The sequence below is a fragment of the Numenius arquata genome, chromosome 2, assembly GCF_964106895.1.
Source record: "Numenius arquata chromosome 2, bNumArq3.hap1.1, whole genome shotgun sequence".
In the NCBI taxonomy this organism is placed as follows: domain Eukaryota; kingdom Metazoa; phylum Chordata; class Aves; order Charadriiformes; family Scolopacidae; genus Numenius; species Numenius arquata.
The window spans coordinates 34,741,717-34,766,660 of NC_133577.1; the positions used below are offsets into that span (position 1 = coordinate 34,741,717).

At 42.4% G+C, this 24,944-nt stretch overlaps 1 protein-coding gene across 2 annotated transcripts in view; it reads left to right on the forward strand.

Annotated features, from left to right (window-relative positions):
* The window catches only part of DAAM2 (dishevelled associated activator of morphogenesis 2), a 189,675-nt gene that overhangs the window by 21,664 nt on the left and 143,067 nt on the right, over positions 1 to 24,944 (forward strand). The window lies entirely within an intron of this gene.

Sequence of the window (24,944 nt, forward strand, 5' to 3'; positions counted from 1 at the left end):
TTTAAGCAATGATGAGGAAGAAGAGTAGTCTGGTTTGAGAAGAAAACATATACTTTTTAATTTAAGAGGTCCCCAGATAATGAAAGTTTTCTGTTGTGTTTTTGTTGGGTTTTTTGTTGGTTTTTTGGGTTGGTTTTTTTTTGACCATCTAGCATTTGATTCATAGCCTTGACGTAGCCTGAACAAGAACCTGATGGTTTGTTTTAAAAGAACAGCATCTCCATTCACCAAACGAAGTTGTAATGCTTTAAATTGAAAGGCTAGTTAAATTGTCAAAAGAGAGTATTATGAAAGTTTCATTGTTAAAGAGGCTTTCAGTCACAATGATGGTTTTAGTAGCATTGTTTTTAGACTGGGATGATTTGGGGGTTTTTTGGCTCTCTGAGATTTAGTTTCCAGGTGATTTTTGTCCTTCTGTTCAATGGGTATCTTTCCATTCTGAATAAGGACATTTTGCTAAAATGTTTTGGTCCATGCCCACCTTGTTATCTTTCCCCATTGTGTGTTTGAGATATATTCATGGGAGCTTTGTGCACAGCTGACTGCTTGGTCACTTCTGACGTGCTTCCTGCTAACACCACCAAAGGCATTTAATGTTTGTAATGTAAAAGGCAGGATTGTCCTTGACTTACTGACAGTAGTCAATGCCAAGTCTGGAGTCAGAACGATTACAGCTGTTATCAGGTGTGGAGGAAGGAAAAAAAATTCTTGGTGGATCTTATGCAGGACTTTATTTAATGTGCGCTTTATAAAGATCATTCCTCTTAAATACAATCGAATTTCACAGTTAGATGGGAAATGGACTGGATCTGTTCATGGTGGCTAAGGAAAGAATTGGCAGTCAGACAAAACTGGTAACAATCTGGTTCTACTGATATGCTTTAGAGCTTTGCCACTGACTATTCTGACTATTTGTTATGCAAGATTGAAGTTTAGATGTTTAAAGATTATTATCTTCTTGATAGATTTTGTGAGTCTGACATTTAGACCTTGCTTTTGCTTGAAAATATTTCTACAAGGATCCCTGAGCTTGCAGTATATGCTTAACACATAAGACAAAGATCCAGAATATACATAGCACTGTTGTTAGGTTAGGAAACTGCCTTTTAGCCTGGACACTATTCTGATTTTTCTTATGAAGCAGGAATATTGGTAATTCTGGAAATGAACATGTTGCCATTTCAACATTGTACAGATGGGTACAATTTCCTTAATTAAGTTCTCTTGTAATCAGCATGTAGTTGTGCCTCTGATCTTTTTTTACTCATTACCAAGTCTTAATTTGTAGAGAGTTTCCTTTTTAAGTGGTTTTAAATGGAGTTCAGCTTTCCTGTGGCAGGCTGCAGTGCCACTTTCTGGGCAATGTTTGCTGGATCTTTTCTTTATCAACATGAAGTATACCCTGCCCAACCTGTCTGAACACAGTCCGGTTCTGGGTGTGTTCTGTAACCAGAGAAGTGAAAAATGATGGTACTTTTACCCTTTCTTACATATGAGTAAATATCTCTTAGTGGCATCTCTGGGCCCAACCTGAAAAAAAAAAAAAAAAAAGAAAAAAAGATCTGTCTTATCCCAGTTCCTTTCCACAGCCTCAAAGCAGCTCTTCTTCTTTCCCTCTTGTTTCAACTTTAAACATAATTATAATTTAATTATAAACACGTTCTCTTATGCAGAAAGAGATCATGATGAGTAACAGATAGTACTCCAGTCTTACCTTTCCAATGCAACTGGCAGGAAAAATTATGCATTACTGCACTCTCTGGTCATTCCTCAAGAGAATAGCAGAGGGACTTGGGAATCCTGACTAGATGACTGTATTCTTGGCTTTGGGATAAGGTAGGAGGTAGTTTACCAGTTAGAGCAGGGGATGGGTTACTTGGATTTCTTGTGCATTGAGTATATCCTCTGTGCCTGTGTGTGTGGTATGGCAGAGCAGTGTGTGATTCTGAAGACTGACTCACTGAGTAACTTTGGTGAATCACCTAACTATTCTGGGTGGAATCCAGACCTCATCAGAGTCAGTGCCTGCACCCTTATTTTGGCTTCTCTGAAAGTCTATTCTTTCTCAGTCAGTGAGATTGATTTCTATGTAATCATTTGGGGGGGGGCTAGACTTTTATCAATCGGTCATCTTGGCTCTACATGTCACAGACGCATGGGGTATTTTCCAAAATTTGACAGTCTGCTAACATTTGTTTCTCTGTCTCTTCTTTCTCTCCCTGCAAGAGTGGGTAGCCTTAAACTGGTGGATCCAATCCATCAAACTAGGCAGAGTTCCTAGGATGAAAGAAATATAATGTAGCAATGCACTTCTCCATTGGCTTCATATATTTCTATTTCTGTGGATTTAAATTTCATTTAAAGTGTCCTCACCTTCTTTGTTGCTTCCAAAAATCTTGAACTAGATTTTTCCCTTGTCACGTCTCAGACATCGTCTTGCCTCTATGGCATTTTTGTCTTGAGCTACCCTCTGCTGAAGTTTCACAGGTGTCAGATTCCCTGCCAGGCAGTGGGAGAAGGGTCTTTGAGAGCTCTGCCTCTGAGCAGTACCACAGCTTTCTCAGATAACTTACTTGTCTGAATTTTACAGCTTTAAAATACATATTCATCTCATGCATGTTTTTCCCAGGACTGTTATCTCTTGAGTTCCATATTCTTCTGTTCCTGACTGACTCTGGCAGTCATTACCTTATGGTTTATCATTTGTCTTTGATCTCATTCTCTATTTTCAGCTGTCTGTTCTTTTCCAGGGGTTATCTTTCATCTGAACTTGAGTAACTACCAATTTTTTGCTTTTCCACATTTAACCTTCTGATTGGGCCCTCTTGAAGTATTTGTCCTCCCAGAATTTCTGGCTCTGGTTAGTCTTCCATTATCACCTTTCTTGCTTTTCTTCCCCATTTGACATTTTTCCCAGATTATGCTTATCTGTTTGTGCATTCAAGCCTCCTATCTCAGCCTTCCGTGTGGAGGAATAGTATAGATTTTCCAGAAGTTCATTATTCCACAGGAAGAAAATCCCCTTTCACATGTCACCTTCTGAGACAGTCTTCTCTTAATCTGAGCTCCTAATTCTAAGGCAGTCTGTGATACAATAGCTGAGAAGTATCTCTGCTGTGATGTCCCACCAAGAATGAGTTTGAATAAAAAAGAGCTTCTGAGAGCATCACTTGAGTGGATGAAATTATAGAGCTTGATGATTTAAACAAGCACTTGCTCTAGTGAACATTGCTAGAACATAAGCAGTAATCTTACTCTTGGCCATTAACTTTTCATCCTGAAGTACTTTACAAACAACCAGTTAATTTGGTGACATGGCACTTATCTGTGAAATGAAATTACTGCCACTGTAGAGAGGCAATACGAGTTGACTCTGTGCCATGACAGGTACGGTACTGAATACCTTACAATCTCCTTTTCTTCCGTCTAACCAGTAGTATGCATGTTAGCTGATGATGACATGAAATTATGGAAAGCAACAGCAACTTACTGGTGTAGTATTTTTACACCACTGTTTAAGACAGACCTAAGCTAAGTTTAGTCTGGGGACCTTAGAAATCAGTGGCAGTAAAGCTGTGGTGTCTTGGACTTGGGAACATGTTAGCCACTTGGGTAAGTAACCTGACTTCTAAGCAGGCTTAGCTTCTGCAAAAGGCTCTGCTGTGGTCCCTCAGTGTTGTTTTACCCAAGAAACCTAAGCTAAAGTTAGAAGGACAGGGCTTCATGTGCCACAGTCAGACCTTTCATTAAAGCTAGAAATAACCATGATTTGTCATATAGGCAAGTGGGTTTAAAAATACTTCACTGTCTTTTTTGGGGGGACATATTTCATACATCTGTCTTTGCATTTCCTTACTCTTACTCTGCATGAAGAGTCTCTTGTTCTCTGTACTCCTGTACCTTGGTTCCTCTATGTACCTGTATCTGTGCACCTCTTTGTACCTTGAAGCTTCAGAGACACGAAGGGCTATGGTCAACTGTGGCATAACTCCTCTGCAGTAGCCTAGTTTCACCTACCTAGCCTATTCACCAACACTAACCTCTTCATCTAATGATTCAAGCTGTCTCAGCTTCTCTGTTGACATAGCAGGAAATGTATGGAGGAGGGTTAGAAATAAGTCACTAGAGGTCGGCAGAACAAAGGAGTGTTCTGCATAAACTTCCGTGGTCTAGACTTAAAGACTGACAATTGGAAAGCGAAAGATGAAATAACCAGTCTGCTTGTTTGGTTCCAGCTGTACAATTAAAAATCATAGTAATATAGTCACTATAGTCCTGCAAGTAGAGAATCCAAAACCAATAGCGGTAAAGCTGAAAGAGCACAGACATGAGCACAGACATAAATGCCCAACCAGTCCTAGGGACAGTGTGAAGTAACTTTGGTGTTACTACTGGACAAATGTCACATTGAAATCCTAACAATGGTAAAAAATCAACTGCATATCTTTTTAGCAATCTTGGTCCTTATAGGTGGTTCTTCAGGAAGTAGAATCTAGGTTGCGCTCAGCTGGTTGTTAAGACTCAATTGGTCTAACTAAATCCTCAGTTGAGTGGTCATAGACTCATTAAACAGCCCAGATTGGAAGGGAACTTGAAAAATCATCTGATCCAACCTTTTTATGGGAGAGGGAGCCTAGATGAGGTTATCTAACACCCTGTCCAATTACATCTTGAAAACCTCCAGTGGTGGGGACTGTACCACATCCCTGGAGAGGTTGTTCCAGTGATTAATTGCTCTCACTGGGAAAAATGTCTTTCTTATATCAGAAGGAATAGGTCTTTCATTTGTATTTGATGTCTGATTCTGGTAAACTTTAAGAATTACAAATGGGTCTCTAGACTTGCTCTTTTCTTCTTCTGAATATCTTTATTCCTGTGCAGATTTTTTTTTCCTTCTCCCAGTGCTGAGAAATCCTTCAAAAGACAAAAATGTCCTTAAATCTTTACCAAACTCCTGGATGGTCAGAAGCTGCATTTTCTTTCCCTCTTCCCCCTTCCCTCTTCCCCCTTCCCTCTTCCCCCTTCCCCCTTCTTCCTCCTTCCCTCTCTCCCTCACGATAGCAAAGGTCATGAACAGCATATAACTGAACTGAGTGAAAGTGAAACAGTTTAAGCAGTGCACATCTCTTCCCTAAACAATGAAGGGTGCTTTTGGAACTGGCTGGTCTGCAAACATCCCCTTGATCCTGAAAATTGATGTCTTTATACAGGACCTTATATTCTTGGATGTTTTGTTATGTTGTTTGTCCATGATTCTTGCAGTACTCACCAGTAACAGTGAAAATGTTGACCAACACCTTTACATTGTGCCACTAAATGCAAAGGTCTTAAGAAAAGGCTTCAGCTTCAAACTTTTCACATTAAGAAAACCCTAATTACATGTTGGGTGTTTTTTTTTTTTAATATGGCTTTCATATCCTCTCCACTGAAGTTGTTCCAAAGCTGCCATCCTCTGTAGAAGTGGCATGGAAGTGATGACATGCCAGGGAGACGGGCATTAAAAATAGCATGACCCAGGGATCATTCCCCTTCTCCTGTGGCATCTGAGCTTTAAAAATTGTCTGGATTCCTTGCAGTCCACAGGCTTCAGAATAAAAGGGAGTTGTCCTCTTTAACTGAGCTTTGCTCAGAAGACAAAACAAATGAAAGTGCTGCTTGTGTGATTGAGACCAATGCGTCAAGTTGGAGAATCTGATAAAACTGTTCTTGTATTTAGAGTTGCTCTTGATCCCTTGATAATCTGTTCTTTTCCTGTCTGTGCATGTGGCTAAATATATTTAGGAAATAATATCTGTCGTCAGTTTGCACTTTTATCTGAACATTTTGGTGGCACTTTAACCCTGCTTTAACGAAGCAGGAGTTTCCAATAGTAGACCTGCAAGATTGGCATAGGTATTATTTGGTGCATTTAGTTTCTCAGTGTTTGAAGCAATACATAGTGTTTCATTTTGCTTTCAGTCTAAGCCCCCCAAACCCACCAAAAAACAACCCACCAAAACTGCGTGGCTGGAAACAGTGTTGATTGATGAATAACTATCATCCTTTAGCTGGTTTGACAATGAGGAGTCATAGCTTCAGAGAAACCTTTCTTCCCGGCTTCCTCAGGCTTGCCAGTGTAATGTTAGGGTTGCCAGCCCAGGGCTTAAGATGTATCAATATTTGTCAGTGGTAGGGTTCCGTAATATTTGATTTCTGCTGGGAGTTTCTTGCCTGTTCAGACTTGATAGAGATGACAAAGTCATTGTCTCTTCCTGCTGCAGAACATTTGTTAGCTGGAATAATTTCTTGTCACTACAAAGAAAAACCAGCTTTTAATTCTCTGCCTGGAATTCTGGTGGTGCCTGCTGAATGCTGCTTTAACGCCTGAGGCTCCTATCATTCTGTTGGTGGGTTAGAAGTTGGAGGGACAGGATATGGATCCTATGGCACAGCTTTGGGAAACTGGAGAAGATAGGTTCTGTGGTTTTAGGGTCATTGAAAATCTTAGATTGGTAGCAGCACTGAACAGACAGAGTAGCTGTTCACGTTTCCAATCCTTTGTTTCATCAGATGGTCGAGAAAGCTATAGAAAATAATTAATGTCTGTGAAGGAAGACCCATCACAGAAAAACACTGTTTGAGTTCCAATTGAAGCAGTCAGTGGCTTGAAAGCATAAAGAAGCCATCCAAGACCCACAGCGTCGCTTCAAAGCCCCTCAGTTGATGCTGTCATATACAGTGAAATGTACATAATCCTCTCCTGTTTTTATCAGAAATGACTGGATTGCATTATGAATGTCAGAAGTCCCAGGTTATTAATACAGTGCAGGCAAACTGGATAAGAGCCTGAAGAAGCGTCTGTCTTCTTCCACAGTAATCAAATGACCTCACTGTGGTTTTGACTCTGCTGGTGTTCACAGGAACACAGATTCCCAAGATTTCTCTTGGAGGATGGTTGTTCTGCAATTAAAGCATCTACATACCTTTCAGGATCTCAGTCTTCATGGTTTAAGCCAGTTTTGGTAAAAATGCCACTTTTGCTTCCTTAAAAAAAAAAAAAGAAGAAGAAAAAAAGCTAGAGGTGTTCCTGGAATATACTATGACTTCATGTCGGCATGAGGTGCCAACATGCCATGGAATGGAAGAGCAGCAAGAAAAATGGCTTTTGCAACTTGGGTGGTATTTTCTACATGAGAAACATCGCTCTTTTCTGACTGCCAAGTTATTGCACAGGCTCTAAATCTCTGATTTGTATACAGAGACGAGGTAAGAATTGCATGTGTGCGAACTTGTGTTTCTGCCTTCATCCTGCCTGATCAACATGTGTATGCCTGGGTATGCCAATAGGCATGCAATCACACGCTTTTCTCCTGGGCTACATGAACACATACTCATGCTCTTCATCATGGATCCACAAGCTTCCTAGCGTGATGCTGTGCATGCACGTCATTGTACAAACCCACAACCACATCCAACTCTCTCTTCTCCTAAACAGTGGGAACAGACAGTTTTTATTTTGAGCAGAAATCATGTATCTGGGACCTTAAACATACTTTGATGTTTTTGCTGTTTTAAAAAATCCTTACTCAGCTGCTGTGTTGTGAAATGTGGCTGTGTAAGAATCTCCTTACTGTGAAATATGAGGATTTTTTTTTTTTGCTGGTCAGCAGTGGGATTTTGTGACCTCCATTTGATATCTGTACAGTACATCTTGTATGTGTGTGCTAGGGAGACAGCACAGTGCCTCCAGGAAATGCATTCTTTTGCAGTGGGCCATATGGGTAGCTTTGCATTTTTATGATGAAGATGGGAAGATAAGGTTTGTTGCTTGCTCTTTTTCCTTTCTTAAAACTCTTTTATTGCGTTTTGTCCTTGCACGTAGTTGAGGCATCCTTAAAGCATGCCTGAGATAAAGCAGAGCTTAGCCCCTTAACCAACATTTGAAACAGACTGCTGAATTTTTTGAGGTGGCTCCCCAGTTTAGAAAGACTAGCTTTTCGGTCTTGGGTATTGTTAAAAAAAATTAATAGCAAACATACCAGCCTAACCTCAACAGGTAGGGAGTTGGAGACCGAAGTAGTTTTCAACTGTATCAAGATGAGTCTAAAGCAAATATAAAAAAAACCCCAAGTAGTCTTCTATCAAACTGCATGCAGGCACTCGTCCTGTGTTTCTGGCATGCAGAGATCTTAGGATATCAACATGAAAATGATAAGCTCCTGATAAAGGAGTAACTTGGCTAGTTACTTCTTCCCACTCAAACGAATCCAGGTGCTGTATGGAGAGAAATGTTCATGTGCTAAGCCATTATATTTCAATAGAAAATGGGGAGCTTATGTGGCAACTTGGAGAGTCTTCCTCAAACTCAGGGGAAGTAATTAGTACTGTAATAGCACAGGAGGCTGGTTCTGGCCTTTGTCTTACAGATATTACCAACTGTTGCTTAAAGATAGGCAAAAAGAATACTGCACAGCAGATGATATAGAGAGGATAGTGCTATACCAACTTTGAGAGGAAAAAAATCTGAGATCTTTACTCTGCTTCTAAAGTCTTCTTGCCTGACAACCAGCTACCTACCTTAAGCATACACCTGTGTAATTTGGGGACCATTTCGTTCTTCAATCATTATTTCAGCCCCACTTCATCCTCCTTTATTCAAATACATTCTCTATGGAGGAACTGCTGCCCCCAGACTAACAGTCAGGCTCTCAGTCTCCCACTTAAAGCTGACTGTGGATAAGAACTACATAAAAAACCTCCCTTATTTCTGTATCCTTGCTTTCCTATCCATGTCCCAAATGGTATTTTGCTGTCTTTCTCCTTACAGGAGCAGTGCTTAAATCTGTGTCTAGCTACCTGGAAAAATGAGCTTTCTGTGGCTGCTTCCCCCTGCCTCCCCGCCCGCCCCCCCCCCCCCCCCCCCAATTTTATAAAGGGAATCTTTTCAAACTGTGCATGAAGTGAACACAGAAAACCAGAACTCGTAGTTCTCTAGGACATCCCTGTTTTCCTCATTGAGAGATTTTATTACAGTTGATAATCCAGGACATTTCTGGAGACATATTCACAAGTTACTTGTACAGCCAAGTACAATGTTCTTCTCTGTGTTTTCTTTAACCCCTCCCTGGTTCCACTGTACCTTCTTTTCCTTCTGGCTGTGGTGGGGCCCAGTATTTTGGGACCTTGCATTGGCAGCAAGTTCAACAGAAATCAATATTAAATTGGTACAGAAACAGTGAGGTTAGAAAGTCCTGTTACAGTAGCAAAATGTAGCAGTTTAACAACTGTTGTGCCAAAGGGGACCAAATAGTCGTTTCAGCTGGAATCTCATCTCTAATGGAAGCCAACGCATACTCCCCTGCATTCCTTGCAGAAATAACAAGGGTAACCGTCCCTGCTCTCAACTTTTGATCAACTTACATCTTGAAGAATAATGACTTTGGCAAGGGAAATAGAAAAGCATTATGCTGAGGAACGGATGAGCTAAACTTCACGGTGTTACATCCTCTTCATCCTATACAAATCACACAGTTTAAGATTCCCATATTTCATACTTACTAGTAGAGATAATGTTTCTTGTCCTGTGTTCTGGAGTCATTCAATATAGTTCCAGTCTAAGGAAAACATCACCCCTTTTTACTTTGTTTTTTACTTTTTTTTTTCTTTTTTTCAAGATAAGAAAGATGGTGGAGAGGACATATTCTTCCCAACTCCTGTCAGAGGTTATTTTACAGTCCTGAAGGCTACAAATACAGTTAATTGAAACATGGCTTTTATAGCTTTTATGCGAGTTATGGTGTCTACCTCGCCTCTCTAGATACTCTTCTTTTCCACTGTACACCCATTGAGCATGCAGAATTTCTTTGGCCCTGGAAATACTTGTCTGTGGTAGAGATCACAAAGAGTTTGTACCAGGCAGAGTGGTGGAGCCTACTTGCTGTTTCTGAGAGAAGAAACTACATCATTACTAAGTGAAACTTAATGGGATTCAGGTGACTAGTACCAGAGTGCTTAGATTTGTTCAAAAGCAAAGTAAAGGAAGAGACTGTATCTTTCTCAGAACATTGAATAGGGATTATGATCAGTCTGGAAAATGAGAAGGAATTGCCTGAACAGGTCAAAAGGAAAGCCGCTGGGTTCAAGTGGTGTTGATGGGAACAAAATAATGGCATAATAAAAATTAGCGGAAATTAGCTACCAACCTAGTAGTTGGGTCTTAATGACTGTAGGCAATTTTGAGTCAAGTTCTTGGCTCATTTACATCTTGCACCTCATTGGAGGCCAAGGGCACCTTTGAAATACTAAGAAAATCCTGCTGAAGGCCAGCACGTTTGTTCTTCTATGACTGAGCAAAGAATTTGGCCAGAGGTATCAAACTTGCAGCTATTTCTTAGCTTTGTGGTAGCGTAGATGTTTTCTGATTGCCTCGGTCACAAATGCTTACTAGACTGGGAGGAAAATTATATTTGAGCAGGATTCCTAAATGTTTTCCCTGCAACATTTGAAAGTCACAGCTATCTAGACCTGATGAACTGCTATTTGGTGATCTACCAGTGAACTGGATCTACCAGTGAAGTCAATGTTTGCTAAGATGTAGAAAGAAGTCTTGTGGTGAAGCTTGTATCCTGCAGATTCAAAGTTGTGTTACATTTACACAAAGGCAGGAGACCTTTTAGAAGTACTCCAGTACAATGAAATGTCTTGTAGTCTGGAGGGGGTTTTGTTTGTTTGTTTTTAATCTTTTTTCCTTTCTTTTTTTTTTTTTGTTTTGTTTTGTTTTCTTGAGGCTCACTGCTTCACCCCAATCCCCTGCCTCTGAAAGGGAAAATCCAAACAACCCTGGCTTGTCTGCTTGGATCTTGTTTGTCCTTTCATGTTTAGAAGGTGCCCCATGCTAAAAGATGTGCTACTTTCTCTATAACTGAGCAGTCCTACCACGCCGTTATACTACTGCTGGGAGAAATTCTATAACCTGTTTTGGTGATGGACAAATTCTGGGTTTTGGGGAAGGACATGAGAAGGCACTTGTTGGGCAGAGAAGCTTTCATTGCTGCTGTTCAGTATAGTGGAGGTCACAGGATGTGATTGTTATTGTCCCTTCTGGGCCCTCCTATGAAAAACAGTGAAAAAAAGACTAGTTTTCTGCATTACCTGGTTAATTTAAAGGAAACTGGTGTTCAAAAAAATGGGCCTGATCTTGACAGTAGAAGACTTAAGTTCTGTTTGTAGGTCTACAAATCCTGCTCTATATAGTTGTAATTTTTTGATTTCTAATTCTGTGAAATAGGGGAAAGAGAACTCCTTTAAGCCATGACCTGAGACTAAATTCACTGATGCTGGTAAAGCATTTACTGATCCTTGTGTAAGGAGGGTCAAGTGGAAAGCTTGATCCAGAATTTGAGTGGTTATCAAATATGATTTGATGAAGTGTCTTTGGCTGTTAAGAAACATCTCCCGGCCTTTTGTAGATGGGAGTCAGAAAAAAAAATAATTATACCATGCAGTGACAGCTCTGTTTCCACCTCTATGAGAGAGAGTGGGTGAGAAGTTGTTAGGTGAGATTCTGCAGTTTGTGCTCTACAAGAGGTCAGGTTTGATGATCCTAATGGTCCATCCTGACTTTGTTTTACAGGAATACCTTTCCATCAGGTGCTGGGGAATGTGGGCTGTGCATTTATCCATATAGCAGGAAGCTTAAAGCTGAGTTATTGTATGAAACGAATCATCTCCTGAACATTAATCATCTGTATTACAGTGTTTAAATTCTTGGAATGGAGGACCTTGTGGCATAACCCTTGTGTGTGTAGATATTGTAACCAATAAGTAGCAGTGCTAGTCTAATTTGGTGAATTTGATGTCTAGTACTTCGTATTAATTGAATTTGTTCATCCCATTATCCACTTGTCCACTGTGATACCATTCTGAGTTGTCCAGTATTAGCAGTATTTTGGGAAGGCGTTGGTATGACTATATGATCATAATCAATAGGTTCAAAGGCAAACTCATCCCTCTGAGGTGAACGATGGCTGTAACTGAGAACGCAGAGCAAGCATAGGAGAATATATTTCAGGTCACAGAATTTCTGATGCTTTCTCTGGGCTTGACGCTTGACCATAGAAGTTGTTGCCAATGCAGATTTGACTAATTCTTTGTAGCTAAGCTCCAATGGGGAGCAAAAGGAGAAGCTGCTACTGCTCCAACAAACTTTCAGTATAAAGAAGCTGAGGATCTGATACAGGAGAATTTGTGGGACCAGTACTACTTTAAGAAGAAAAAGCAGGACTGGGTTTGTCTTATATGCAAGAGATGTTAACACTGTTTTACCACTTGGAAGGGCAAAGGACTAGTGTTTCATGAGCCTTGTCCAAGTGGGATTTCAGGCTGGACAAGGCTTTATTGTGAGTTCCCCAAACACTTTCTATTTAAGAAGACTGTCCTGGTGCATAACTGTTCCAGCACACTGCTTTGGTGGAACGGAGGGTTTAGCTCCAAGGTAAGCACTTGCTGGCTTCCAGTTTCCTGGGGAAAAATGTTTTTCATTCAGTACTGAATTGCGATTTACGCCTAAGTTCAGTAGGAAGGTGGAAGTGAATATTGTGCCGGTCTCATTTCCCAGGGCTGAAGAAGGCAGACATGCCACAAATGAATCCCTACCCTATCTCCTCACTCACTCACGCAGCCCTCTCTGACTGTGGAAGCCAGGGACAGATGAAGCCTGAGTAGTCTCACTCTGGAATGTGCAACAGGGCAATGGCATGAAAACATAAGCATATCTTCATCCACGGATAGGCTCAAGATATAATGTTGCCTCTGCTCTCTCCTCATATTCTTTTGAAAGACTAATGTGTTCTCATCACGCAAAGATGGTGGTCAGGGATGACAGGATACAGGAAAGCAGTGAGGCTTTCCGCTTGTCTTTGAGGCTGTACCTGTTCTGCTGGTGACGTTATGTACTTGCTTTATGCTTGCCTGGTAGCTTTAGGATGTCTGCAGCAAAGAGCTTTTAAATTGCCTCAGTGCCTGTCAGTGGTGGTCAATCCAGAATTTCAGTGGTTAGCATGAAAGTATATGACACTGAAAGGTAATGAACTGCTGTAATACTTCAACCTGCTCCCCTGTAGAAGAATCTACCAGTGGAGTGTGCGTGGGATGCCTTGTTTAGGGTGGCTAGAAAGTAATTAAATAAAGAATATTTCCATTTGAAAACATAGAGAAATACAAGTTAGGGAGCCAGATGTTGTTTCTGCTAACACTTGCTGAACAAGAGTGAATCCAGCTGCAGTTTTCCTAACGCCATCTGCCATTGCCTTTTCAGAAATGAAAGAGTCCTAGGCCACTATAGTTGTTCCAGCACTTATATTCTAACTGAGAGGAAAAAATGTTCTGGCTTGCTCTGTCATTGCATGGACCTGTGATGCACCTATCTTTGTCTCTACTCATGTACCACCACATACTGCTGGTTTTGGACAGCTTATTCTATTTGCTTTTCTCCTCTGCAAAATCTCGGTTCATAAAACAAGCTAAGGAATGTTGACCGGGGCTGCTACTCTGACAGCTGTGTGATATGCTGCTATCTTGTGTGTGAGGAATATGCATGGAGTCCTCCAAAGTTTGTGTAGACGTGATCCATGTGCCTTGTGAAGACACAGGGGAATTATGTTATAAGTCTCACTTTCCAGGAAAAGTAGGATCTAAGTCCAGGCTTAACTTCTGCCTTGCTGGCTTTATGTTCCTTTTGTGTCTTTCATCCTCATAATAACTAAAAGAGATCTTAACTGGAAGTTTTGGCCTGTCATTATTAAGCAATTCTGGGGTAGAAATAAAGGAGCTGTAGCCTAAGAAGGGAGGGAGGAAAATAGTATCCAGCAAGTACAGCAAAACACATTTTGATTATAACACAATGGGTTTATTTTGTAATTGGACCAGAATACAACAGATATATTCTTGGTTGTCCTTTGTTCAGACCCAGAAAGACATGGTGATAATCAGAAAGCACTGATAGGTGTTCTGTGTGCTGTATAAAAATGCTTTTGAGTCACTCTTCTATTTACTTTGCATGAATCTAGGAATCACAAAATCTTTCCCTGCAATCTTACAGAACGTTGGGGTTGGATAGTCCAGGATTAGTTGTTTAGGGAGCTGGAGAGAAGTGCACGTGGCTTTGGCACATGCATGTAAGATGTATCTTACAATGCTGCTGGCCACAGGGGAATTTCTGTGGGTAAATAAGATTTCTGTCTCAAGGGCTGTCCATATGGCCCCTTTCACCAGCACTAATTCCACTTAGATTAACTGCACAGCATGAATATGGGTCAAAGCCTGGATTGTTGGGAGAATGAGTTCCTGCTTGCAAACTGCTTCCCGCAGAAGTGCTTGTTGGCAGCTGAGATCATAGTGCTCACACTCCTCGCAATAACCCACTTTGAAATGTATTTAAAGAGGGGGTCTTGGCAGTCCGCTTGCTGCTTTTTCATACAAAGTGCAGGGCCTGGTTTGTAATCCCACTCAGCATGTCGAGGTATTTGCTGCTGGGCTGTCATCTTCTCTGACTTTACGTAGCACAAGGCAGGGCATCTGCGTTTGGACCAGCAATACTAACCACTTTGGGTAGCATTTTTCCCCTTACTCTTCAGCAAGAGGAGAGGACTACTCTTTGAAGTACTGCATTATTTATTATAGAAAAAAAACTGCTGGGTTGTTTCTGTGAACACTATGTCCTGACTGCAAGTGGTGAAAGGAGATAGAAAGAAGGAGAAGGGAAGGTACAGATCTCATGGTGTCACTGGCTCATGTGTGTCCGTGGTTCCAGTGAAAATTGCTTCTTGCTTTTCTTTCTCCTTTGCCTACTCTACTGGTGGCAAAGTCCCTGCATTGCAGTCAGTCATTCCTGAATCTGCGGCTAGTTTGGTTGTCTCCTATCGTGTCAGGATTCCTTAAGGGGGAAATATAAAGCTCAGCCATAAATGACCTGCTTTATAAAGTGGATCAAAGCTATCAGGTGAATAAACTCTTTTGGGTTGGGGTTTTTTTTTTTTTTTTCGTTTGGTTTGTTGGCTGTTTTTGTTTTAGTCTGAAGTGATCTTCAGAGCCCAGTTTCTTCTCATGTGTTCTGAAGTTTTTCCCACATTCATTCCTACTGTTCACAAAGAGAAATGCCTTTGACCCAGACCTGGAGGTGCTTTAAGCACAGGCTACTCTAAGCAGTTAGAAGTATAGGTCAGAGTCTAGAACCTGCCCACGCTGCAAGGAGTACAGAGGTGAGATTGTTCCAGTGCCACTAGCCCTCCCATGTTTGTCACCAGTCTCTTCCTAGATAGACATAAATAGACAAATTTTTAACAATTGACTGGAAAATGAGTATAAGTCGTCACAACACAGGAAACTGCATCCCTTTAGATGCTGATGGCGGGCTACAAGGACCCAGTAACACAGGCATGGTTTTGATGTGAAAATGCTTGCAGCTCGTGTAGCGTAGGAGGTTTACATGCCTATTTCTGGGACTAATACTGCAGTACAGAAATAGGGGAGACAGTGAAACAATTCACTGGAGCTAAGGGCCTCGTGGACAAAGAATACAAGGCAGGTGTTTGCTTCTTGCCTCTGCTACCAACCTGAGTTTGGACAACTCTCCCAATCACATTCTGCTTGCACGTACAGTGCCCCCCACCTCCACCTTTGTAGATTAATAACATTGAGTATGTATCGAGTAGCTTAAAATTAAAGTGGACAGAGCGAAGGTGGATGCAGTTTTGAGGAGATGGTGAATCGCTCACCTTTTTTCTGGCCTCATGGTCTTGTGACATTGTGAAGCTTCTTCCCATCCTCTGCCCAGTTCCATTCAGTGACACAGGGCAGGGTGTCCACAGTGGAATTGCACAGGCTCCAATTTGCTTTGGTATCCTACCTTCCAAGCAGTGCAGACACAGAAGTCAACATTTCTGAGAAAGTTTTGTTTACTTATTTTAATACATGCAGAAAATATGATAGCTGCTTGTGCTGCACGCAGTCACACTTGCAAAGGGATTCCTGGCAGTTGTGAGAAGTTGGGTAGAGAGAGGTGTTCTAAAAATCTGAATGGTTTGCATGGCCTAGAAGATGAACGGTCTTATAAAATAATGTATTTCCTATGCATAGTTGTAAAACACATTGGGATCATTAAAGGACAAATATTTTGGGGCTAGTTTTGCTTTGCTTTCTTTATGAGAGTGCACTTTTTTCTGAAGACTTCTACTGCTGTTTTGAGACCCCCATACTAGGAACTTCCTTCAGTATTTTCCCATCTCTTTCTCCTTATGAATGCAGGAAGCACAAAATATTCTTCTGGCATTTGAGCTGCAGTTATTTTGAATGGCTCCAAACAGAGGGAAATGTGTTTCTGCGGTAGTTGCTGCAGAGAAAGAATTTTGCTGAAATGTCTCTCCCCCACCGCCCTTTGGTGGCTGCAGAAAAGAAGCCAGTGTTTGAGGCCCCAGCTCTGTGCATCTGCTGGATCAGTTTAGGCCAATTTTCCCCCCTCCCCTTCCCCTCTTTCCATTAGCAAACTAGATATAAAACAGAAGCCATTGGACAAATAGGAAAAATGTGTAGCAGAGGAAGCCCTTGTGATTAGGGAGCTGTTAACCAGTTATTTCATGTCCGGCTTTCAGTATATTTATAAAAATGATGCTATTCAGTGACACGTTGAATTACTATAAATGGCATTGGCTCGGTTGCTTTCTCATGGAAGCCAACTTGCACTTTATTTTTAACTTGGGCCCACTGATTATTTTTAAAGTTAGTGTACTATTTGTTAAAGTGGTAAAAGTGGCAGGCAAAGTGTGGGCAATATATATCAAATTTGCTCACGGTCCGTCTTGCCAGTGCACTCCAGAGTCCTACAGAAGCATGTTGGGAGAAAGCGGCTTGGTCAGTGTCTGTCCGTTTGCTGCTTGGCTCTTCTGGAGACATGGCTGATTGATGGGACTAGTAGCAGCTGCAGTATTTGTGATGTGGAAGCTTGTCCATTAGGAGCTGGCTAAACTAGTAAACTCCTCCTCCCCTTTTTTTCCCACTGATCACCAGCAGCCATCACATCGTTACGTGTGTTTATAATGTCCTTGTTGAGACTTCACTGTGTGCACATGGTTTAAATCAACGGCTTCCCAAATACGGGGAGCAAAGGCACCAGTACTCCCTACCTGCCTCCAACAATGTGCTTGTAAACTTCAGGGACAGGGAGAAAGAAAAATACATCTCATGGAAAAGCGCCAAGGGAGTTCTGAGTCTACAGTTCACACTATGCTTTGGACAAAAAGATGAGTCTTGCCTCATGGTCTAAATGTGGCTTAGGCTTCCATACATTTCTTCTGGAACAAACTTCACAGAACAGAAAATGTTCTGCATGGCATTGTGGCACCTGAGGCAGATTCTCAAAGCTGTCCTTTTCATATTGAGGCATCTGGCAGGTCTAGTCTACGTGATGAACAGTGGCTAATAACTGACACCTATAAAGCGGGAAGGACACCATTGCAAGCCTAGGACACAGGTCTTATCTTCCTTGCTTTATTTAGGGGTTAGATTGCAGCTCTCATCACTCTTGCTGGAATTTCCAGATAGTCTTCAGGGCTATCACTATCAGTAAATGAGATACCTGTGGGTCTAAAGCATTGTACAAAACTGTCTTAAAGGCAGCTCTAGCCTGGGTTGCCACTTGGGGATGAGAATCTTACACAAGTGCTAGGGAGCTCTTTCCATGCCAATTCAATCCTAAACACTAAGCATTCATTCCAATGGCACAGTCTTCTGGTTTCCAGTTATGTTACCTCAAGGATCAAGACTTGTACAGTAGCTTTACTGTGTATAAAATGGCAACACTTGAAATCTAGATTGAACTGACCACTCAACAAAATATTGTCCAGCACCGGAATTTTGCAGTGGGACAAACAGAGTACACAAGCTTGGTATATCTTCCCTTCTTTGCTCTCTCTGATTCTGAGAGATCCAGTGCATCATAAAAAATGTTGCTTTCAGAGCATTCCAGCCTGTCCTTGGTAGCCATCCAGTTTGTGTGTCTTGAGAGATCCTTCTTCATAATATTTACATTCAGTATTCTGATTGGAATGGAGAAGACCGCATTTGCTCATACATTACTGGGGTGAGAAATGGAGAGTTTCTAATCATACCACAGGCCAGTCTATTTGCTAACAGGCTGTTTTCTAGTCTGGAAATTTTATAACCTGCTTAAATAAAAAGAAGTCTCTTTTGACTGAGATTTAATAGCAAATACATTTGTGATGTTTCCTCTGATTATTCAAGTATTGCTATTTAAGTAGGTGAAATATGGTTAAGAATAATTGAAATTATTTTATTTTGACCTTTCTTTAGTTTTACTGCTGCTGTAGTTGGCAGCAGAATTTAGTCCTTACAACCATCAAACTGGAAATGGCTTTGCCTTATCCATCTCTCAATTTTGTCATCTGCTGGGTGGAGGGATGATTATGTTGCTTTGAAATTCTGTTTACTAAAGAAATAAAATCCTTTTTGTGATCCATTACCCTTTCCTTGCTTGTTGTATTTATTTGCTGACTTGCTGATTCCCTTGATTTAGTAACTTTGTGATTGTAAAGACCCTTCCAACATGTTCACTACTTGCATGGACTGACTCACTAGAAGGCGCTCTCCGACATTTTGGTTAGGTAATGGAAGTGTAAGAAAGAGGAAAGAAGATAAAATAAAAAGTCAGACCATACTTGGTTCAGCATCCTGTTTGTAACCCAGCATGGTTGCGCTGGAATCCTGCTGATGGAATGTCCTGACATTATGGTGTTTATTTCCACCACAGCCCTGAAATGTAAACAGGACATCGTTGGATGCTAATCCGAGGGACAGGAAATGACTGAGAATCCTGGACTCTTGGGCTATTGGTAGGACACAAGGAAGTGAATTTTACAGGAGGACTGGCATACAGTACCAGCAGTGCACTGGACCCCGCGTCAGAGGGAGTGTTTTCAGGAAAGGTGCCTGATGTATGTTTACAAGGAGGAACAAAACATAGCACTAGTGACAAAAGAAGTGCATCAATATACGCAGCAACTTGCAGGTCATTTGGCATGTTAGGGCACTCTGAGCATCCCATCTTAACGCAATGAAAGATAGAATTTGCCTTGAGCTTGAAATGTATACAGAATCAATGGCAGTGTATCACTGTGGTATTTATTTTCACCTGTGCCTTATAACACAAGAGTGAATTCAGCTGAGGAACATGAAAGTAGCAGGGAGGGGGCCATGTAGTATCTCTTACTCCAGCCTTAAAGCCCAGAGGGCATGGATGGGAGGTCATAGCTAGAGAAGCATTGGTTTAAATGGTTTGATGCACTAGAAAGGCATCTGTGCTTTTTTGTAGGCAGACCTAAATAAATTAATGGAATGAGGATGGTACTGAACTTCCAGTCATGGCTCCCTCCCCCCCCACCCCGAAATGGAAAGGGGCACCTGCAACTTATATGAGATGGTGCCTGCTGTCTGCATTTGGGAACAGGAAGATGAGCCACGACAAAGCTATTGCTACATGTTGTGGGGCGCTTGAGACTCTCATTGCTGCAAAGAGGGTTGCACCCCACTTTTATCCTATTAGAAGACCTTGACTCTTTCAAGGAGCAGCTGCTAATGCCTCCTCTGTAGCACCCCTTGTAGTAGCAAAGACAGAACTGTGTTGTAATGAATATAAAGGGGGTCCTTTACTGAAGTTGCTGAATGCATACAGACTCTGTAATTCACACTGACTCTCCAGCTTCCAGACTGGCTGACTGCTGCCTGATGTTGCCACACAAGGTCTCCCTAAGTCTTGGTCTGGCGTCTGTAGCAAGAAAGCGACTGGCTAAAGAGAAAATGAATCAAGTTTTCTGTGCTGTGAGTGTTGTGCACTGTTTTTTGTAGTAACTCTCCACGCACTCTGCTGGACGCCTTTTGCAGGAAGGCATAGTTTTATGGTAGGCATCATCTGGCTGTTTTCACGAGCATCTTGCTGGCACAGCATTGATACTTTTTGAACGAAGTCATCTGAATTGTGCCTCTGCTGTGCTGCTTGGGCTAGGTTTCCATCCAGATCTGAAATTGGAAATTTATTACTTGGAACTGGTTTTTAAAGGTGAAACTGACACCGGTTTCTTATTACTTACCAAGTCCTGAGGGCAGAGTTACATTCCTGACGCTGCTGTAGGTGTTAATGATTTCATCAACTTGAGAAGCACAGAGCCCTGAACTCTGCTCTTGGCAGCTAGTAAAGAAGGGAAACTGGCTTTCGAATATTTTGTTTTTAAAGTTGTTTTTTTTTTAATGGTGTTTACATTAGCAAACTGGAATTTGTGGGACAGACTTACAACTGGAACTAAGAGAATTTGTTGACTACTTAGTTCTTAGAAATCAAATCAATAGTAAAGCCTCAGTAGGCTGCTGAAACTGGTCTTGCCAAGGACCTCTGAAGTTGCAAAAGAACAAGAATCTGTGAGTGGGCCTGCTGTGGATGCAGGCCTAAGAGTTTCATTTACTTGGTATGTTTTCTATGCCTCAGAATAATCAGGAAGGATACTATTATGCAGATCCCAAGATTTTTTTCTAGATTACTTTCAGTTGCATGCAAATAGCTCAAAAACCTTGCTCTAAATCTGGAGAGATTTCAGGATGTGGTTTTTTGTTTTGTTTTTAGAATACCTTCTGTCCTGTGTTGTGCAGGAAGATGGCATTGGGAACAAAGACAGGGATTTAAAATCAGAATTAACTGACATTACTCTGGGCTCTGCCGCTTACTTGCTGTATGACCTTAAACAGACCATCATTCTCTTCATACCTCTATTGTGATATCCTTGTGCCTTGCCAGGTTGCCATGAGACATAACTTGTTCTGTTTTAAACTTGAATAACTCTTTCAACCCAAGAGCTTGCTGTTTTTCAAGTCACCACAGTACATGTGACAGATTGCTGCAGAGGCAGTAAATGGAAGGTTACAGAATTTAACATTGATTAATCCTAGGTATTGATGGATGAGACTCAAAAGCTTATCCTGTAATTATTTATAGAGGTGCTTAAAAGGTGACTTGTTGATCACCATTTATAATGAGCAATACGGAGAACATTCAATGATAGCATTCTCTAATCTGGGAAAAGTAAGTGAGGGCCCAGGCTCTGGGAATTGGAACTTGGCAGATGACGCACAAATTTCTAAAGTGAGAGAGAGTTTATTGAGGGTTGTGGTAGATTTTTCTACTGCTGGAAATCTTTAAATCAAATGAGATGCCTATTGAAAAGTTATATTCTACTTCAGGCAGGAATTAATTTATGGCAATCCTGTGGCCTGTGCTATGCATGAGGTCAGACTAACTGATTGGTACAACCCTTTCAGCTTTATAGTTCATAAGATTGTCTATCAGATTTGTGAGTGTAAGTCTCACTGAGGTCAGTGGAAGCCAACTAAACCTGAGGCCGGAGTTTTACACTGCCTTCTGTCCTGGGTCTGGCAGGGATAGGGTTAATTCTCCCCAGGACCTAGCAGGGACACAGGTATTCCATCCCATGTGAGTCATGCCCAGGGGGTAACAGGAGCTAGCCGGGGAAGGGGAGGGGCAGGAAGTCATCCCCCAGGGGAGCGGAGCGGTCGGGGGGCGTCCCGGGTGCGATCGGCAAGCGGTGGTATCGTACTCGTGGCTGTGTATTCCTCTGTCGGTGTTATTATTGTTGTTGTTTCTTGTTCTCCTTACTGTTCTGTTAAATTGCCTTTGTCTCAACCCACGAGTTTTTGCCTTTTTCTTCCGATTCTCCCCTCCCGGCCGCGCTGGGGGGGAGGGCCCCATCTGAGCGAGCGGCTGCCACGTGGTCCTTTGTTGCCGTCTGAGGCTAAACCACGACAGTCCTTTTTGGCGCCCAACGTGGGGCCACTCGGAGGGTTGAGATAAAAACAGATCTGACCAGAGTGTGCTAAAAGGAATTTGTTATCGGTATTTATTGTATTATTTACTGGGGACAATGTTGCTTCGTTTGTTTTCATGGCTGTGTTATGTAAACTCTTACATGCTCTATGTACTCCCCGTGATGATGTTTATCACTTCTGGGAGAGGGATCAGGATTATAATTTTGCTGTCCTGTGCGATATCAACTTATGATATGATAGCATCACTGTTCAGATGGTTATGTTGGGTTGTTTATTTGGCACTGCTTTCCTGCCCATATCTCGGGGAATTTATTAATAAACACACTGAGTCTATAGGGGAAGCAGGGGGGGATGCTTTTCCCAGCTCTTTCACCTCCCTTTTCTCTTTCGTGCTGGATATGCCAGTTTTTGAGAATTTTGAATACTCTTGGGACACGCAGACCAGCTTGGTCCTATTGCTCGGTCTCCTAAATGTTTTTCAGTTTTTGTTTAGGGTTAAGCAACTATTTAAGACTACCACCCCGAGATCTGCCCCAAGGCTGGAGAGTCATGGATGGCATGGCATGTGGGAGAACATGGGCAGGTATCTAGAGAGTTTTTCACCTCCAATGGTCTGGGATTTCACCACCGAACAACTACAGAACCCCGATAAAGTGATAGAATATTTGAAAGGAAAATGCTGTGGCTATTCCAGAGAGGCACGACTCACTGCATTGTGCTGGGCCCTGGCCAGTATCTACCAAGCATTGCTCAATGGTGCGCAGCATCCTCAGGAGGAAGAGATGGAAACCAGGCTGACAGGCAGTGTGGCTGCTCCGGCCCCTGCGGCAGGCGCGGTGGCTGCTCCGGCCCCTGCGGCAGGCACGGTGGCTGCTCCGGCCCCTGCGGCAGGCACGGTGGCTGCTCCGGCCCCTGCGGCAGGCGCGGTGGCTGCTCCGGCCCCTGCGGCAGGCGCGGTGGCTGCTCCGGCCCCTGCGGCAGGCACGGTGGCTGCTCCGGCCCCTGTGGCAGGCACGGTGGCTGCTCCGGCCCCTGCGGCGGGCACGGTGGCTGCTCTGGCCCCAGTGGCAGGCACTGCAACTGAACCAGAAAACCAACCTGTGCCCATATCAGTTGCCCCTATCCAGAAGAAGAAATACACCAAGAAATCAGTTCGCTCAGCGAAGGATGACGATGATCCAGGGTTGTCACGAGAACAAGAGGAAGAGGCAGAACCAGAGATAATCACTCGATCCCTGTCCCTGAGTGAGCTGCGGGACATGCGAAAAGATTTCAGCCGACTTCCAGGTGAGCACATTGTCACCTGGCTGCTCCGGTGCTGGGACAACGGAGCTGGTAGCTTGGAATTGGAGAGTAGGGAAGCCAGGCAGCTGGGATCTCTGTCTAGAGAGGGGGGCATTGACAAGGCAATTGGGAAAAGGACATCATAAAAAGGACTGTCGTGGTTTAGCCTCAGACGGCAACAAAGGACCACGTGGCAGCCGCTCGCTCAGATGGGGCCCTCCCCCCCAGCGCGGCCGGGAGGGGAGAATCGGAAGAAAAAGGCAAAAACTCGTGGGTTGAGACAAAGGCAATTTAACAGAACAGTAAGGAGAACAAGAAACAACAACAATAATAACACCGACAGAGGAATACACAGCCACGAGTACGATACCACCGCTTGCCGATCGCACCCGGGACGCCCCCCGACCGCTCCGCTCCCCTGGGGGATGACTTCCTGCCCCTCCCCTTCCCCGGCTAGCTCCTGTTACCCCCTGGGCATGACTCACATGGGATGGAATACCTGTGTCCCTGCTAGGTCCTGGGGAGAATTAACCCTATCCCTGCCAGACCCAGGACACCTTCTTTTACATCCTTCATGCTTCTAGCCTGTATTCACTTGTTGCCCAGCTAACACATGGAAATGTCCTCCTGAGTTACCTTCATCTTCTCATCACTGCACGGTGCCACTTAGCTTCCTGTGTTCCAATCTGCAGTACTTTCCACGTGTGCCTTAAAGTTGTGGGTTACTTCTTTTTTGTATTACTTGTTTTCTTGAAATGGGAATTGAAAAGTGAGAAGGTTTGAGCGGTTCTAAGAGGCAACATGTCAGGTTGTGGACACAGCTCGACATTCCTGCTCTGCTGTCCCTTCGGCAATGATGGTCACAGGGCATTCACATGTACTTATATCTATGATTTTTTTTTAAACTTTGTTTTTCCCCCAAGCATTGTACCATTCGAAATTGTTCAGTAAAAGAAGAGATCTTTGATTGCTGAGTTGCTATCCATGCTTCACACACTTCTCCGGCAAGTCAGATGGATATCTGCTGTTAATTTCCCCCCTGTACGTTATGGCACAAGGCAAGTAGCCCAGTGGATCTTGTTTATTCTGTCTGTGTGCTATGCTAACTGTTCATAGTGGATGAGGCAGCTCAGGGATAAAGGAGAGCTCCATATTCCTGACCATACTAGCAGCTAAATGACTGCTATTGCTGAAGGACTGCAACTGGTAATAGCCTACAGGTGTTGAAGCTGGAGAGGATCCCCCCCTGGCTGTTTGAGTGACTATTCTGAGAAGACAGGCGAGATCTTGGTAAGCGTTCATCTCCTTTACTGACACTGGTGGTTAGACTTTCGAAAGAGCTCAGTATGTCTCATGCAAATTTTTCCATTAAGATTTTCCTATTAAAAGGTCTGTTCTCAGAATTGCCAAATTTTGAAGACAATATAGAGTTTCCCAAATGTTTCCACATTCTTATGATAGCTGGATATTTCAAAATTTGTTATAAATCACACCAGAAACATGTATTTATTTGTAACTATTTCCTTCTTCCTTTTTTTCCAATGCTGCTGAATGCTATGCAATCAAGAGTGATAAATTCTTCTAAATTCTTTTCTCTGTCCTGTTCTTTTCAGTAGAATGTTCAGTAGAATGAGAAGAGACATTAGTGAAAGGGGAAATATTTTTGTTTTTTCTTTTCCTTTTTTAAAAAAAAAATAATCCCAAAAGGCATCCATAGAATTCCCAACACTGAAATAGCTTGCTTCTTTTCCAAATGATTTTTTTCTATTTCAAGAGAGTTC